Here is a 17,450-nt window from a genome sequence, read left to right as displayed (position 1 = left end):
TATATAATCATGCATCTGTGCTTCATTTGATGAGAACATTCACCAACAACAAGGAGTTGGTGCGCCCCGTCATTACACAATTTTCCACTAGTTTCATATCTCTTCAATCCCTCTTGAATTCTATGTGGGATGTGAAGAGAATGCGTCTTTCAGAGGAGTGGCATGCTTTGGCATTTAACCACAAACCAGAGGGAGAGGCCATATGCAGGTTAGTTTCATACTAGGAAAGCTTTTGGGCCGGATTACAGGAGGTGTGCAACATTACTGAACTTTTGGTAAAGGTTCTTCGATTAGTTGATGGAGATAAGCCTGCAATGGGCTACTTGTATGAGGCCATGGATAGGGCCAAAGAATCCATTCAGACCATCTATGATGATAAGGGGGATGAGGGGTTTGAGAAACAACAACTCCTATGGGAAGTGATTGATGAGCGAGAGAAAAATACACTCCATCGTCCCATTCATGCTGCAGGGATCTACCTGAACCGCGCATTTGCTTACTCCTGTGTTTTCTTATTTGATGCTGAGGTCATAGATGGATTTTTCACTTGTGTTCAGAGGTTGGTGCCATCTCCAACAGAACGTGAGAGGCCATATGCAAGTTAGTTTCATACTAGGAAAGCTTTTGGGTGGGAATGTAGGAGGTGTGCAACATTACTGAACCTTTGGTAAAGGTTTTTCGATTAGTTGATGGAGACAAGCCCGCAATGGGCTACTTGTATGGGGCCATGTATAGGGCCAAAGAATCCATTCAGACCAACTATGATGATAAGGGGACGGCGGGTTTGAGAAACAACAACTCTTATGGGAAGTGATTGATGAGTGACGGAACAATACACTCCATCGTCTAATTCATGCTGTAGGGATCTACTTGAACCCCGCATTTGCTTACTCCTGTGGTTTCTTATTTGATGTTGAGGTCATGGATGGATTCTTCACTTATGTTCAGAGGATGGTGCCATCTCCAACAGAATGTGCAGAAATCTCCAAAGAAATGGAGATACACAGGATGGCAGGTGGCACATTTAGCTTTGACATGGTTGTTGTGGATAGGAAGACTAAAATGCCAGGTAAGCTTTAGTTTGTTTCAAATTTCATTGTCTCTTCAAGTTCATAACTTATACTTTGCTTCAACTTTCAAATTTTATTTTTTCTTCTTATGTTTATCTTATTTGTTGTAGATGCATGGTGGAAAAGCTATGGTGGCAGAGTACCCAATCTCTAAAGGCTTGCCATTCGAGTGCTCAACCAAACATGTAGCTCCTCGAGATGCGAGTGCAACTGGAGTGTATTTGAAAAATACACACCAAGAAGCGCAACAGGTTAAAATATTTTAAATTTCCAATTACTTTTTTGAATTCATTAAATAATATTTTTTTTTTATTATTATTTTATTATTTATAATTTATTAATTTATGACCCTTGTACAGGTTGGAGTCCCAACGACTTAATGACATGGTCTGCGTCTACTATAATCTTTGATTATGGGTGAGGCAACTTGAGAGGACACATGATGTGGAGGCCATCTCATTGGATGGGATTGACACCACTGCTGCATGGAGGGTTGAGGCCAACAGGCCTATCATGGAGTCGACCATTGATTGGTTAGAGCAGGAGGTAGTGGAGGGGGTAGAGGAGGAGGAAGAGGAGGAGGAGGAGAAACAAGAGGAGCAGGTGACATCACCTACCTAGGCTACCCCTGTCACCAGTAGAGGACGTGGTCTACCTCCTATAGCTCCTAGTTCTTCAACTGCTAGAGCACAACATAGTCCACTGCCAACTCCACCACCATCTACATCTAGAGGGAAAGTTGTTGCATTTTCTTGCAAGAAGGGTAGAGCAAATCAATAGTATTAATTATTTGGTTCATTTCATTGTATATGACATTATGACTCATGATATGAGATACATTATTATATTTTTTGTTGATATTTTGAGGCTGAGTTGGGACTCAGGTCTTAGTATTCAGGACATTATTCACTCTTATGTGTGATGTAGCACTAGAAATGATATTACACATCTTATATATTAGCTATTTTATCATATTTATGTGTCAATGCATTTATTTTATGTTGTGGATGCTTTAGATATTAAAAAAATTGAATATTTTTGTATTTGCCTATTTTTCCCAATTTCCGATTTTGGACCCTCACCAATTTAATTCCGATCGTGATGTTCGCAACACTGGAGGAAACACATACCATAAAATGATGGATTGCATAGCGGCATTACGAACTGGATGGATACAACAAGATGAGATGGAACATTTGGAAAGATCATTGTTGGGTGCCTTGGCCATCGTTTCTGCCGGCTTAAAAAGATAGTTTGCACGGTACTTGAACACATGGCCTCAAAACCATGTTTTGATTCGGCTAGCGTCAATAGACTCTGGTGAAAAAGGAAACTCAAGGCAGTGCTTTGGTAATTAGTATTCTTGATAGGCACAATCGTTTGAAACTTGAAAAAGACCAATTCTTTGGTGCATCAAGGAGTTGACACTTCACTGACAGATGAAAACAAGGAATTTGAACATAGGAACCATGGAGATATTGGTTACATCACTCAAAGCGCTAAAGATTTAAAGATCAAAGACACCATTGAGCATAGCATCATAAAAAAACTAGAGAGATGCAGAAGGTAACAGGGGTGTTTCGCCTAACATGCTGATGGTTGAACAAAAGGGCCATTTGAAACTGGCCAGCCTTCTGTTTGCAGATACTTCCATGAAGGTTGATAGAACAACTACTCCAGCAGGCAGAGTGGGTTCATCAATACAAGAAATTACTGAGCAGATGGGGTTCAATTGTACGAAGGCATTCAACAGGTGGATTTGGGATCCTGGCATAGATATGCAGATTCTGGATCATTTACAACTAGAGTTTCCCAGGTATGTGTGGGATCCGGGAATACAGTTCCAATTGCTTGAGGACAAACAATTTTTGGCGGGGAGGACTGTAATGTTCCCAAATTTTGTGCATGCAAAATCACTTGGGAGTTCTGCAATTTTGGAAATAATTAACAAGGGGACTTAAATTTGCCTAAGGAGACTTTATTAAAGAAGGAGAAAGGATGATATTTCCTAGGCAAGTTGGATGTCACTTTAACTTTATAAAGTGGAGTATCATAAAGTGACTTTATAAAAGTGAATTTAATAAAAAGAAAAAAAAAATAATAAAGAGAGAAAAGGGAAGGTGAAGATGAAAAGACAAAAGGGAAGGCAAAGATGAAAAGACAATCCTAAACTCATTAAAGAAGAGAATTGAGGAGACTCTAATTCATTCGGACATTGTGTGAGTTTGAAGAGAGAACTCTTGGAGAGAGTTGGAAGAGGAAGCTGAGGGCTTTGGAGCCCTAGCTGCCATAGCAGACTTCGGTGTTGCAATGATACCCACTAGTCTAAGAGTGAAATCAGTCAGATTTCACCGTAGAGCTTCAATGGAGAACAAAATTTGCAAGAAAAACTGAGATAGAGGGCATCAGTAGCTCAATTCACATCTTGTGAAAGGCAACTCGTGAAGAAATTCAACCACCACTTCGGTTATCAGTTTTCCTTATCACTCCATGCATTTAGTTTTAAATCCAAGCATGATAAAAATTCCAAAATCTGGAAATGACAATATTTTTTGAAAACACAAATTTAGAGATTTCACAATTGCTGAAATTGCAGAAATAAAACACAGCAAAATAATGACAGCCACACAGAAAATAACACAGTGAATTTTTGGTCAATGTGACCCTGGAAATACCCCCTTACAACTCTTGGGGAAAACCAGTTTGATAGCTTTTCTTTATTTCTGAAAATGCTTTTACAAAGACTAAAATACACAATAAATAATTCTAGCAACCACAAATTACAACTTTTCTCGATTTTTGTGGTTGAACTTGCTTTGAAAATCGTGCCAATCAGCAAACTGCCAAAATAGAATTTTTTTTCCAACAATAAAACAACGTTAAATGCTATACGGCTTGCCTTGAAAATCGTGCCCGAAACCTGCTCTATGGATTGTACGGATTGTACAGATTTCAACAATATGTCTGCCTCGAAATTCGTGCCCAAACCTATCTCGAAATTCGTGCCCAAAAACTTGCCTCAAAATTCATGCCCTTGTTGCTGTCCTTCCTTGATTTCTATGCCTTTCTCTTGCTGTACAGTTTTGCCTTGGGATGTGTGCCAATAAACGCTGCTGCCCAGATTTGCTGAAATGTCTTATTGCTACTCTCTTTCACTTCTTCACTGCTAAGAAATTTTCTCCTTGCTCTCTTTTCTCTCTCTCAAATGCTCATGAAAGAATGAATTGATTTTTTTTTTTCTTCTCTTTTCCTTTTACTCTCTAAATGACCTTTTGGGTTACCCTAAGATTTAATGGCTGAGATTCATTTCGATCTAGGGATGAGAATAAATGTGCATTTAATTCTCACTTTTATTTTTTAACTCACCCACTTAAATAAAGACCCACATAGCCTTTTATTTCCATAGTCACTTTTTCACTTTCTAATTCTTCTTTGACTTTAATAAAGTCACCTTTAAATTAGAATGTAACTTTACCACTTATAAAATCACTTTTAGATTAAATTGACTTTACCACTTATAAAGTCACTTTTAAATTAAATTGAATTTACCACTTATAAAGTCACTTTAGGAGAAAAGTACAAATAAATTTGGACACTTTTCCCTAGGCCAAAGATCAAAGCCTTAGGGAACCACTTGTCCTCTGGTACCCAAATTTTAACAACTCGAGCACCCAGTCACGACTCACAACTATCCCTTGTTTTATTGCATGGATGAGTTCCCTGGTTGCTTGGGACTGCATATTGGTTGATAAACTGAGGATAATGGCCGTGGAGCATACTCAGAAGCTTAAACAGGCCTATCGATTAAATTCTGGGCTGCATATTATTTAGAGGAGGGTGCTTATGCGCTGTAGGAGGTACTGCAAAGCTACAGGCAGGCCGTGTCACATGTTTGGGGCATCAAATCATTTCTTAAGAGGCTGCATCTCCCTTCTGAGCATAGCCACGAATTCTGGAGCATTATAGAGACAATCAAAGGATTATTCCTCACTGCTGTAACCTCATTTAGGAGACTGTGTACCATCTCAAGGCATAGTTGAAGAGGATTGCTGATGTCAAAGACCCTTGTGCAAGGTGAACCTGTGTAGCCATTTCTAGACCAGCTTGTAATTTCTGAGCAGTGTCCCCATTATTGAATGCTGAAACGATGTGCTTCAGGGGCTGACATGTATAGTTAAGCATATTTCAGGGCTGTCAACAATTGCCAGAGTTACGGTGAAACTGAGAGAAGTTCTGGGGGCTTGGAGAGACGTTCTGTAGCTGAAATTTGTGCAAGGATGTGTATGGACCAAGACTAGAGACCAAATCGAGTTGAATATCAGCCCATCTTGCTTGCTGATTGAACGTGGAAGCTGTTGGTGCAATTTACATATGACTGGGATGAGTTTTAGAGTGAATACCAGTGCTGGACATGGCCAAAGGCTGATGCGTATTGTTGTTTTCCCTGAAAGGAACTGATAAGTTGGAGGCATCTTTGTTGAAGCTACATTACCAGGTTCCTCTAGTCCATTGTTTTTCCAATTGTATTTGCACAGTAATGAAATAAAGGGACTGTTATGGCTATTTTCGTTGTGATGAAATCAATGTACCAGTATTTATAAATTTCTGAGCTGTCATAAAAAATATAGATGTGTTTTGGTAAATTTGTGGGTTCAAATGAAGTAGAGAACACATTGTCCAGCAAACAAAATTAAAAGATACACCTACAGCAGTTTGCATGTGACATGTTTGACAAAATTTCTAGCTGAAATATTCACTGAAAAAACTCAGAAATTTGTGGTCAATTGGGTATTTTCCTTGTTTGGAATCTTACAGGTATGGATCTTTTTGTTTCTATTAATGCATAATTTTCATAACAATTCATACACAAAGCTGTGCAACACTGCAATCATCAAAGCACAATCATCAAACTCCTAAAAGCAGTGGCATAGGATTCAATGCAACCATTTAGTGAGTTCACAAAACAATCACGATAAATCTGTCCTGTGAGATTCATAAACAATCATGATATTGCCAAAAATATGCTGCGACTTTAATCAAAATATAGGCAATCTTTTCTCTGAAATCCTGAACATAATTGACACAAATGGACATACAATATTTGATTGGGAAGACCTAGTATGATTTCAAACTTACTTAAAACGTCAAAATAAGTTGAATTAACCATTTTAAAGGTAAAATTGCAGCTTGTTTTCTTACTTGGATTCTAGCAGTCGTTTTGACATATTACAGGTAACTTTTAAATAAAACGTTAAGTTCGCAAGTTGCTTACATTTCTTACAGCTCAAGGCAATAATGTTAATCTATTTTCCTGTTGAGGGCTTGAACTAACCCAGAGCCTTTGGAGAATCACAGATGCTACCATCAGTGTCACAAACCATCTGTTGGTGTTTCTAATTGAAAGTAACTTGCAAGTCAAAAATCACAACTCAGATCATTTCTATAATCAAAACCTGAAACTGTCTTTTGATCAAACCATTTAGCAGTTTTAATGTTTTAAGAGAACTTTTTGAAGAGATCTGAAATCATATATCAAAAGCAGAACTGCTGTAACAAGAAATAGTAACAAGAGAATATTTAGTAAAAGCCATGTGTGCATTGTGGATAGAGAACTTTGGATGCGGGGCATGGTAACTGCAGATTCATTGGTTTATTGTTTCACTCGCCCAAATAACTGGGAATATCTTATTTCACGTTGCAGATAAATATAAATGTTGTACTTGGTTTTGGTGTTATTCCAAGTCCTTGACTCCTGCTGATGTTGACAATATCCCAGTTGTAATCTTGTAGCCCATTTAAGGTCCTCTGCATCTGTTTAGATCACGGTGGCATCATTTATGTCTTGTGAGTCACTCTTCAGCCCATGGTTGATTAATGCCCCTAAAAGTCATAAGGGAAAGGGAGAGATTCAGGTTAAAGGAGTCAAGGATATCTCTGGTATCATCAGTCAACTACTTTTAGCACAGGATGACCATTAGGAGAGGCAATTCCAACAAGTGCATATGCTTTCTGGGAAACAAAATGGTTTCAAGATGCAATCTAAAGTGAGCATGGATTCACTACTTGGGGCTTGACATTTGATCAGTCTAGAGAACTCTTATTCCTGTCATTGGCTTCTGTTAAAGATTCATCTAATGCAACTCCTTCTGGTGTTGTGGATTTAGGAGTGCTATTGAGTAGTTTAACAAACATCATAATGCAATTTGACCTTCAAGGTATTGATATGTATCTAGCCACAGAAGATGGGTATTTGCTTGCACAAACGGGATCTACTTTCCATGTGGACAAACCTATACTATTGGAAGCTACAAAATCTAGTAATGTTGTGGTGGCAGGAGCAGTTCTGTATCTCTAAAGTACTCCTTGAGAGCCTTTTACCATTGGCTAACCTGAAGGGTTCAACATTGGGATCTTTTACGGTTTACCATAAACGAGGCTCCATAATAAAAAATAAATGAGCAACCCTTCTCAAGGTCTCAGGAAAGAGCACTTTAGCCCAACAACACAATGATAATATCAACCCCTATAAATAGAATTTCTCAATTATATGAAGAACTTCCCAAGGTGAGACAGACGCTCTAGTGTTTTGAAGTCCAACATCTAAACTCATCCAAACATCAAGCCCCTGATGAATTTGAAAATTCTGCATTGAACATCTATTCATGGGAAAAATATAACAGTTTACCGAAAACGATGTCTATAAAGTGACTGAAAGTAATCTGCAAATTTACCCACGTGATATTGATTGGTAGATAGCTATGTATTGTTACCATTGATCATACTAAAAAAATACCATATATATGGATATACAGTACCATCAATAAATAAAACAGTTCGATAGTTTCCTCTGTTTTATGATATTGTATGATCATAGTCAAAGATATTAGTACCGACCTGGTTGAAGCTCTAGCTATTACTCGATCATTCAAAAAACAAAGAACCAAAAAATGCTTAGAAGTCAAAGAGACCAGTCCAATAGGTCTGTTATCAAAACTGGAAAGACTGTTGTTAGAGGAATCCACGACCCACACAGACAAGCTGTAAAGGGTCATTCCTGTAATTTGAAGATCATGTGAACTGTGAATTATTATAAACTTAATCTAGTCAATTAGATCATGCAGGATTGGGCTGTACTGATGTTCGGTGAGGCAGTCTAAGGTGAGGCTGCTGCTAATGAGGCAGATGTTGTGCCTTTAGAGCATGAGGATGAGGATGTACTGAAATCGTTCTCTTTGGGCTTAGTTGCAACTGCTGCTAATGAGCTGGATGTCATCCCTTTAGTTCAGTACCCTTTATTTCTAAAAAAAACCTTGAAATGTCAAGGCCAATTACCTAATATTGCTTACCAAATGGCATATAAAGCAAAGTTTAACATGAGAAGAAATGGTAGTAGTAATATGAAGGCATTCGGTGAGGGCAGCAGCAGAGCATTGTGAATTGGTGAAATCTCAAGGCCAATTACTTGAAATTGCGTCTAAGCAGTATAAAAAATTGGAGGACACTAGTATACTGCGTGACACCATCAAGGCAAGAAGTCAAAAATTGGTAAAAACGATCCAGATGATAAATGAAAATAAGGTCAATCATGAATGAGCAAAGGGCTATGAGCAGGATTTTGTGCAGCTGGTAGAGAGGGCTCCCATCCATGGGACAAAGCCCTAATGGTCTTGGCCAAGAATGGAGGGGGTAGTGAAGCAAAGGCCATGAGAAAGTCAATTTAGTTGGCCAATTATCCAATTGATATTTGAATGTGCATCATGAGGAGAACAATAAGTATACACTGGAAAATAAGATCAATTTTCTCCCACAACACAAAAAGGGTAAACAAATAACATCACTATCTACAAATCGCTTAATGTGATCCCAGAAGCCTTTCAAGGCTGATGAATGACTGTTGTTTGAGATGCAAAGCTCAACTGCAAGCAATGCCCGTGGATTTAAAATGCTTCTAACATGGAATCTTCCAGCAAAACAACTACAACTGGTGTGATGTGTCTAGCCTCAACTATTTATCCATACTCGGGGAGATATCCCTGGTTTCAAAACTGAATCACAACCATGTTGACAGGCCATTGTAAGTTTGGAAAGCTTGTGTTCCAGGCAACCTGCCCAATGTAGTAGTAACAAAGGTCCATATGAATGAGACCAGTGTTTACTACGAATTGCTGGCCACTGGCAACAACACAACAGAGTGAATCTCAATAGATTCCATTCTAGAACGCAAATATGAATCTCTAATTCATATTTTTATCAAAAGCACACTCTAAAACTTATATAAGCAATTCAACATCAAATTATTGCAGAATCCTTGTAACTTTAATCAAATACTTGGAAAACATTGCAAAAATACACCCATTTTAACTTGTGTTACTAGACTTCTATAGAACACTTGCATATTAGTTATGAGTAAGCCCTCCTTGAGAACCTTTTACCATTGGCTAACTTGAAGGGTTCAACATTGGGATCTTTTACCATAAATGAGGCACCATAATAAAAAATAAGTGAGCAACACTTCTCAAGGTCTCAGGAAAGAGCACTTTAGCCCAACAACACAATGATAATGTCAACCCCTATAAATATAATTTCTCAGATATATGAAGAACTTCCCAAGGCGAGACAAACATCTCTAGTGTTTTGAAGTCCAATATCTAAATTCATCCAAACATCATGTTGAAGAATCTGGGGCACTTAGCATTAGTAAGATTCTTCTAGACTTGATAACAATTTGTGAAGTGCTTTTTACAATTTGTCTTAGCTTGATCTTCTTCTTATTATTAGAGTGTGTGTTTACTTCATCAAACTACTATCAAAACAAAGAGACAAGGACTCAAGAAGTTTGCATTCTGCTAGGGCCAAAACCTCTCCCTCTTGGAGAGGAAAACCCCCACGGAATTATTCTTATAGAGATTCCAATTGACGAACACCAAGACCTTGACATTTGACCCTCTCTGCCACTTCAAGACCAAGACACCATTCTTCTTCCTTGTCATCGCTGATATCATCATTATTGCTGCACTATTGAGATCTAACATCATTGTTGTACTTTCACGAAGGTCTTCACCATACCACTGAGATCTCCATTACTTGATACAATGTCTTCATTGAGATCATGATTATCATTGTCCAGATGTCGAGACAGAGTGTCATGTGATCTTCATCAAGACTATCACTGTGCACTTCTTGCATGAAGATACTGCTGTTTCTTCAATGACTGTGCACTCCTTGCACCGTGATACTGTAGTGCTGCTTTGATACTGTATTATACCTTGAGATAGTGATCATCTGAGAAACACTCGACCACTATACTTACCTGAGATTCTGAGCCACTGTGTCATCCAAGAAACTACAGATATCCTTCTCCATTGAAAACTTGAATCTTTGTCTCTCCATCCGAAATCTGTCACTTTACTTGATTGAGGTTTTAGATAAGAATGCAAGGATGTCTCTGTGATTATCATCGATATTTCAGAGTATGCCGAGGTTCTGTTCTCTTTCATAGTTACAGAGACTTGTCCAAATTACTTGGTTTCTGTGGTGACCCCAACGAGGTATTTATAGTGGTTGTCTCTATGTAAATACGCCGACGTGTCACCTTGAATTGTTGTGTCTCCACATATGAGCCGACATGTCATATAAATATATTTTGCGTTCGACTTAACTGATCTCTTCATCGTTTGGTTTGTAGGCTTCTTCTTTGAGGATGTTGCTTGTCTTGGAGGGCTGCTTGACAATGGGTTGACTCATGTTTATTACATAAATGCTCAAGAAGAGCTCTTCAATATAATTTTGACTCTTTGACTTTCCTAGACATATAGAATGAGCAAGAAACTCATTCATATAATTATTTTTCTTGACAAGTATAAAGGTCAAAATTACATTGACAAATATCGAACCTAGTTACCCTTTTCTTCAACACATCAAGCCCCTAATGAATTTGAAAATTCTGCTTCCAACATCTATTCATGGGAAAAATATGTTAGTTTACTGAAAACGATGTCTATAAAGTGACTGAAAGTAATTCGCAAATTTACCCACGTGATATTGATTGGTAGATAGCTATGTATTGTTACCATTGATCATACTAACTATCAATAAATAAAATATTTTGATAGTTTCCTCTGTTTTATGATATTGTATGATCATAGTCAAAGATATTAGTACTTATCTGGTTGAATCTCTAGCTACTACTTAATCATTCAAAAGACAAATGCTGGACTGTTGTCAGAGGAATCCACGACCCACACAGACACGCTGTAAAGGGACATTCCTATAATTTGGATCATGTGAATCGTGAATTATTATAAACTTAATCTTGTCAACTAGATCATGCAGGATTGCGTTGTACTGATGTTTGGTGAGGCAGTCTAAGGTGAACCTTGTAGAGGCAGGGGGTATTGCTATTGAGCATGAGGACGAGAATGTACTGAAATCCTCCTCTTTGGCCTTAGGTACGACTGCTGCTAATGAGGCAGATGTTGCGCCTTTAGAGCATGAGGATGAGAATGTACTGAAATACTTTTCTTTGGGCTTAGTTCCAGCTGCCACTAATGAGCTGGATGCCATGCCTTTAATTCAATACCCTTCATTTATAAAAAAAATTCTTGCAAAGTACTTAGATTTAGGAAAAAACTGCTTACAAGCAACACCTGAGTGGATTATGAATGTCAACTTACCAGTAATTGGAGGATCAAATATTTATTCGATGAAGCAAGAGGTAAGACTTGACCTGAATGGCCTATTTTATCTCCTAAAAAAATGGTCAAGGACCTACACTGGCTTAGAGTATGAATGTTTAGTATTCACTGTATTCAAGGTGAACAGCAAGGTGGTGTTTTATCATTTCAGCGATTACTATATGTTATGTTAACATGAATGGTTTAATGATAGAAAGTTTCGTTGCTGAATGAGAGGGTGGGCGTGATAGCTAGAGGCAAAGTAAAAGAGTGATGGAGTTAGAAAGATTGAGCAGAAGAAAACAATAGCCTTACAGAAGTGTTTAAAGTGAGATAACCTGCCAAAGAGGAATGAAGCAAAGAGGGGGGTGGCCAAGGTCGTGGTGATACCAAATGGCATAGAAAGCAAACTTTAACATGAGAGGAAATGGTAGTTGTAATATTAAAGCATTCGGTGAAGGCAAGAATAGAGCATTGTGAATTGGTGAAATCTCAAGGCCAATTACCTAAAATTGATTATAAAATGGCATAGAAAGCAAAGTTTGACATGAGAAGAAATGGTAGTAGTAATATTAAGGCATTCGGTGAGGGCAGCAACAGAGCATTATGAATTGGTGAAATCTCAAGGTCAGTTACTTAAAATTGCATCCAAGCAGTATCAAAAAGTGGAGGACACTAGTATACTGCTTGACACAGTCAAGGCAAGAAGTAAAAAATTGGTAAAAATGATCCAGATGATAAATGCAAATAAGGTCAATCATGAATGAGCAAAGGGCTATGAGTAGGATTTTGTGCAACTGGTAGAGAGGGCTCCCATCCATGGGACAAAGCCCTAATGGTCCTAGCCAAGAATGGAGGGGGTAGTGAAGCAGAGGCCATGATGAAGTCAATTTGGTTGGCCAATTATCCTATTGATATTTGAATGTGCATCATGAGGAGAACAATACGTAAAAAATGGAAAATAAGATCATTTTTCTCAGTGTTTAGATGCCCTGATGAAACAAGCCGAGCACAATAAAGAGAAATGCCCATAAAAAAAGAGGCCATGCAAAAACATTGTTGTGCAATGGAATGTAACAAATGAATGAATTGGAATATCTCTTTACCTTAACATTTTTCACATAAAAGCAATTATTTCCAAATGGAAAAGATTCCACAGATGGTGCCTGAAAGTCATTGGCAACTATTCACATTTGTAGTTTTGCACATTTCCAAAAGCTAAAGGAAATTATCATCAAATGACAAGATTCCACAAACGGTGCCTGAAAACCATGACAACAATTCACATTTGTAGGTTTGCACATTTCCAAAAGCAAAAAAACAATTAAAGAACAATGGGCAACAATAAGAAGATTGAAACTTTTACAATATCTAGAATCTCAAATTTAGTTTCACTATAAAAGAAAAAAGTTCGAAACCCTGGTATTAATATATAAATCTATACAGAACATCTGAACATTGAAATCCAAGTAAAGAATGCATTTGAATACTTGTAGATTGAATAAATTCGACAAGGGTGTGCAGTGACCACCTTAGGAAATATTAAAAGCATTTGGCAAAACCCTCAAGAAGTTAAGGGCTTGAACCTTGTAGGGTCGAGACATTGTTCGATTCTTGATTCTTAATTTCTTGGAAGCTCATTGTTGACAGCAAAAGCACACCAGAAGTTGAAAATAAAATACCCAACATAGGGGTATGAAACCGAGACCTGATGGCAAAAACTTTGGGTAGCATTCCTCTCTCTGACATCCCAAATAGCGGAAATGAAGCACTGTTCATTTCTATTTCAAACATCCCGATATATGACAGAGAATAAGCTGCCCCTATCCACCATGTTAGCCAAACCCCACCTAGGATTTTTGCAATGTCTGCAAAGTAGCCATCTTCCCATTGGTTTCTATGAAGCTCCACCGACCCAATGGCCTTGAGGAGGGGGACAAAGTAGCCCAACACCACTAACAACATCCCCCAAAAGAGTGCCTTAGGAAAGGTCTTCTTGGGATTCTTTATCTTTGCTGCAAGAGTACATGATAGAAGCATACAAAGTGAATTTTACAATGGAGACAGAAGATATGAACGCTCTTTGACAGTGAAGTTGCATCATTCTGTATGCAAAATGACATTTGCATTATCTAGTATGAAATTGCCTTGTACATGGAAGTCCCGAAGGTTGTAGGTAACATCGACTGAGTCTTCTAGATACTTTTCATATGTTAGGTCTGTTAAGAATGGACAAAGTTGCAATAACAAATTATTTTTCAAAATGCACTCGTATTGAACATTTGTTTCTGTTTGAATAATGCACTGTAATTGGAGACAACGTCGGTATGTTGTTGACTGTTTACATGTGGAACAATGGAGTTGATCCACGGAAATTGTTCCAAATGTGTCTGCTGGGAAAGTGCAACTGTTACAAATTGTAACAAAAAGATTTGCATGAATGTTTGCTATTGTCAACATTCCTTCGAATTAGTTCATGTTTCAATATAATTGAAGTGTTAGATATTGCAATAGAAAATGCTATGAGAACATTAAATAATTTAGTAGAATTTATATTTGGTGAAACTTGAAATAACCTTTGTTGTTGAGGCAATTAGCTTGTTCAAATCGGCAAGTGCTCTCTTTGAGTTGACAGTGGTTATAAAAGTGGATTTGCACGTGTGCAATGATCTGCTCGGTTCTTTTTCTTTAACAAGATTTCAGAATAACACCATTGGTGTTTGTTGTCTCGAAATTTGTTGTTGTATTGAAAGGAAGAAGGAAAGAAATGTAGAAAACAAATAAACCTGAATTGCAAAATGCATTAGTGTTAAAAGTAATTGCTTTAAAATATGTTTGAGTAAATGTGCAAAAGTATGCATGATTGAGTTTGTACATACTGTTGCTTTGTCTTCTTCTGATTGGCCGTCTTTGATGTCCAATGCATATTGAAGACCTGTCTGTTTTGCAGATGTGACAAGTGCAACAACTGTGCCTATTGCAAATGGAGATCTCGTAGTTGTTAGTTGTCTGATTGTTGTTGTTGGCAGGAACTTGTATTCTTTGCAAATGGCTGGTATTGTTTCTAAAGTGCTTGCATCATGTAAAACTAATATGCAACTGCAATCCCCATGATCATAAATTGTTTTTGCAAAGATTTTAAAATCCTTGATACAAACTCCTTGGCCAATAACAAGTTTGGCTTCAACACGCGTAATCAGATTATGTGGCACATTCAACGTAATTGTGATGTCTCCTTTGGTGTCAACTAAATCGGCACGTAACAACTCCACTCCGTGTGCTCGATCAAGTGTGTTTTTATATGTTACTAGCAGATCTCCATGAATGGTTGTTGCCACTTTGAGGCTTTTAAGCTCCTGTATTGTGATTCCATTGCATTCTTCATGCTTTTCCTTTATTTGAGAATCTTCTTTATGTTTTTGCCTGCAGAGCCATATTTAGAGAGTCTGAATTAGCATATTGTCTTCGTTAGAAAACTGGCAAGAGTAGACATAAAGGATTTTTACTTACCTTTTTTCAGGTTCAAAGGAGGTGGAGGTGTCTGTAGTTGCAACGTCATCACGCTGCCTTTTCATATTGTTTATCTATACAAAACACCAGTAGAAGCTATTAGATTTGCAAGCAAAATAGGTTGTATTCAATAGTAAATATGTCCATAATGCCATTCAGTGTGTTGTTACATACCTCGATTACTCTGATGAAACAATAGACGTGAAAAAGGTGGAAAATGTAGACTTTGTTCTGATGGGATATTTAGCAAAGTGTACAAAAAGTTTTGATTAGAGTTGTAGTATAGCATAGAATATGCTATGATCATACCAATATGCCCATGTCACATTGATTTCACATTGCTTGATATGCAAATTTGTCCAGATATGATCTATTATTGTTTTTCATCGTGGAGATAAGTTACTTGTTATTTCTTGTAAGTTTTCCATCTCCATATATTGTACAAGGGTTTTTCTACGAGCTGTTTGTAGTTGGATGTCAATGTTGAAGTCACCAATGTCTAAGAAAACACATTTAATATGTGTAGTTTGCGATTTTGTTTCTCTAATCATTTGTATTATTGTAGATACTTGTTCAAATGGTGCTGCATAAATGTTGATTAAACAAATTGCATATTGAAAGTACATGTCGATTAATGTAAGTTCAATTTTGTTGTTACAAAATGTCTTTGTTGCTTTGATCGTTATTTTTTTGTCAGAAGGATGCCATGTGTAGAATGTGCTATTGTAAAGTTGAATGGCAAGAATTCTTTGTTTGTTGGTGGAATCTGGAAATGAGTTTCCTGAAAATAGAGAATCATATTGTCCATTAAGTCTGCGTGATGGATCACATCACTAAGATGTGCATGTAGGCTATGTGTGTTAAGTTGCAATTGATAAAACTCTTTTGCTATCAGATCTTTTCTTGGCAAATTCTAGTTCCCATAGCAATTGTTTCTAGTCGTGCCACTTCATCTAATATCTTGTTTTTCACATGGAAGTTTTCGTGGGCCAATTTGCTAATCAAGTATAATGAGTCCATAATTTTAACACGTGATAGTGCAATATAGACTAGACCATGTTTTGTCACACCAGTTGGGTTGAATGCACGCTGATCCAATGTCAGTCCTTGTGTTCGATGTATTGTTCGTGCACAGGTTAATTGTATTGGGAATTATTTTCGATTTGCGATTTGTAATTTGTTATGATACAATGCTAGTGGTTTTGCAATTCAGAAGCTTGGCATCCAACTTGGCAAGATATTTATTTTGTATAGCTCTTTGAATTTATTTCTTTGTTGTTTCCCAATCTTTGTGTCTGAAAATTCTACCGAGACAATGTCAGGTCTATTGTTATTAGATGAATAGAATCTGAAAATGCCTTCAACGCCGTTAACTAATCCATCATTAGTATTGTAATTTCCCCAATATAGTTCAACTACCATGTTTTGTTTGAATGTAGTTGATGGCAATGCAATTGCTTTATCAAAGGCAAAACAACTCGATTCAGTCATCTCGTAATTGTCAATTGCAGTGAGCATTATTTGTTGGCCATTTGTTAGTGAAAGCATTTTGCGTTGTGAGTACGAACATCCTTGTTTCGATAGAAAATGTATGGGAAAAGTGGGTTTAAAGGTGGAGGCCTATGGCAATTGTCATTTATGTTCGCAATACCTTCATCCGTTTTCATGTTTAATCTCATCCTATTTAGCACATCGAGGAACAGCGGGTCTTTTTGACGCATCGATGTATGTAATTGATAACATTTAATTTTCTCTAGCCAAAAGCCATATGGAATTATGTTTTTGTTGATTTTTGGGCTTTCAAAGATAAGAGAGTCTCTTACAGGGTTTGCTGGGTAGAGATCGCCAGAGAATATCATGTCAACATTACCAAAATATGAAGTTGGCATGTGTAAGATTTGTTGGAGTCACTTATCAATCTAATATAGTGTTGTTGCACCAACAAGTGATGTCTCGTCTATTGGAACTACACACAGTTGTTGGAAGTGCTTTGATAATGTGTCTAGTTTTTCGTTGTTTAGTGAAGTGCAATATGCTCTATTAAAGGGCAAATAGAATGCAGAATGCAATGTGACACCACCAACATTGAATGCGGTTTATCCCGTATATGCAGTGATTATTCCTTTTAGGTGTGATGGGTTATAAGGCAATGCCTCATTATGTATGTGTACTAAGGATTGGAAAATTGCCTTTGTTG

General features: G+C 37.4%; 1 protein-coding gene across 1 annotated transcript in view; it reads left to right on the top strand.

The window, feature by feature from the left end:
- LOC149158534 (vacuolar-sorting receptor 4-like) overlaps positions 1–15,391 on the top strand; it is a 121,474-nt gene extending 106,083 nt beyond the window's left edge. The window contains exon 13 of the mRNA XM_089436255.1: positions 15,264–15,391. The gene's annotated coding sequence lies outside the window, so the exon portion shown is untranslated. The remainder of the gene's footprint in view (positions 1–15,263) is intronic.
- Positions 15,392–17,450: the final 2,059 nt, after the last annotated feature.

This window comes from Pinus tabuliformis, chromosome 5_2 (assembly GCF_031772625.1).
Source record: "Pinus tabuliformis cultivar Carrire ecotype Pingquan chromosome 5_2, CPIR1, whole genome shotgun sequence".
Classification (NCBI taxonomy): Eukaryota; Viridiplantae; Streptophyta; class Pinopsida; order Pinales; family Pinaceae; genus Pinus; species Pinus tabuliformis.
Note: the sequence above shows the minus strand (reverse complement) of the source record. Positions and strands in the feature narration are given on the sequence as shown.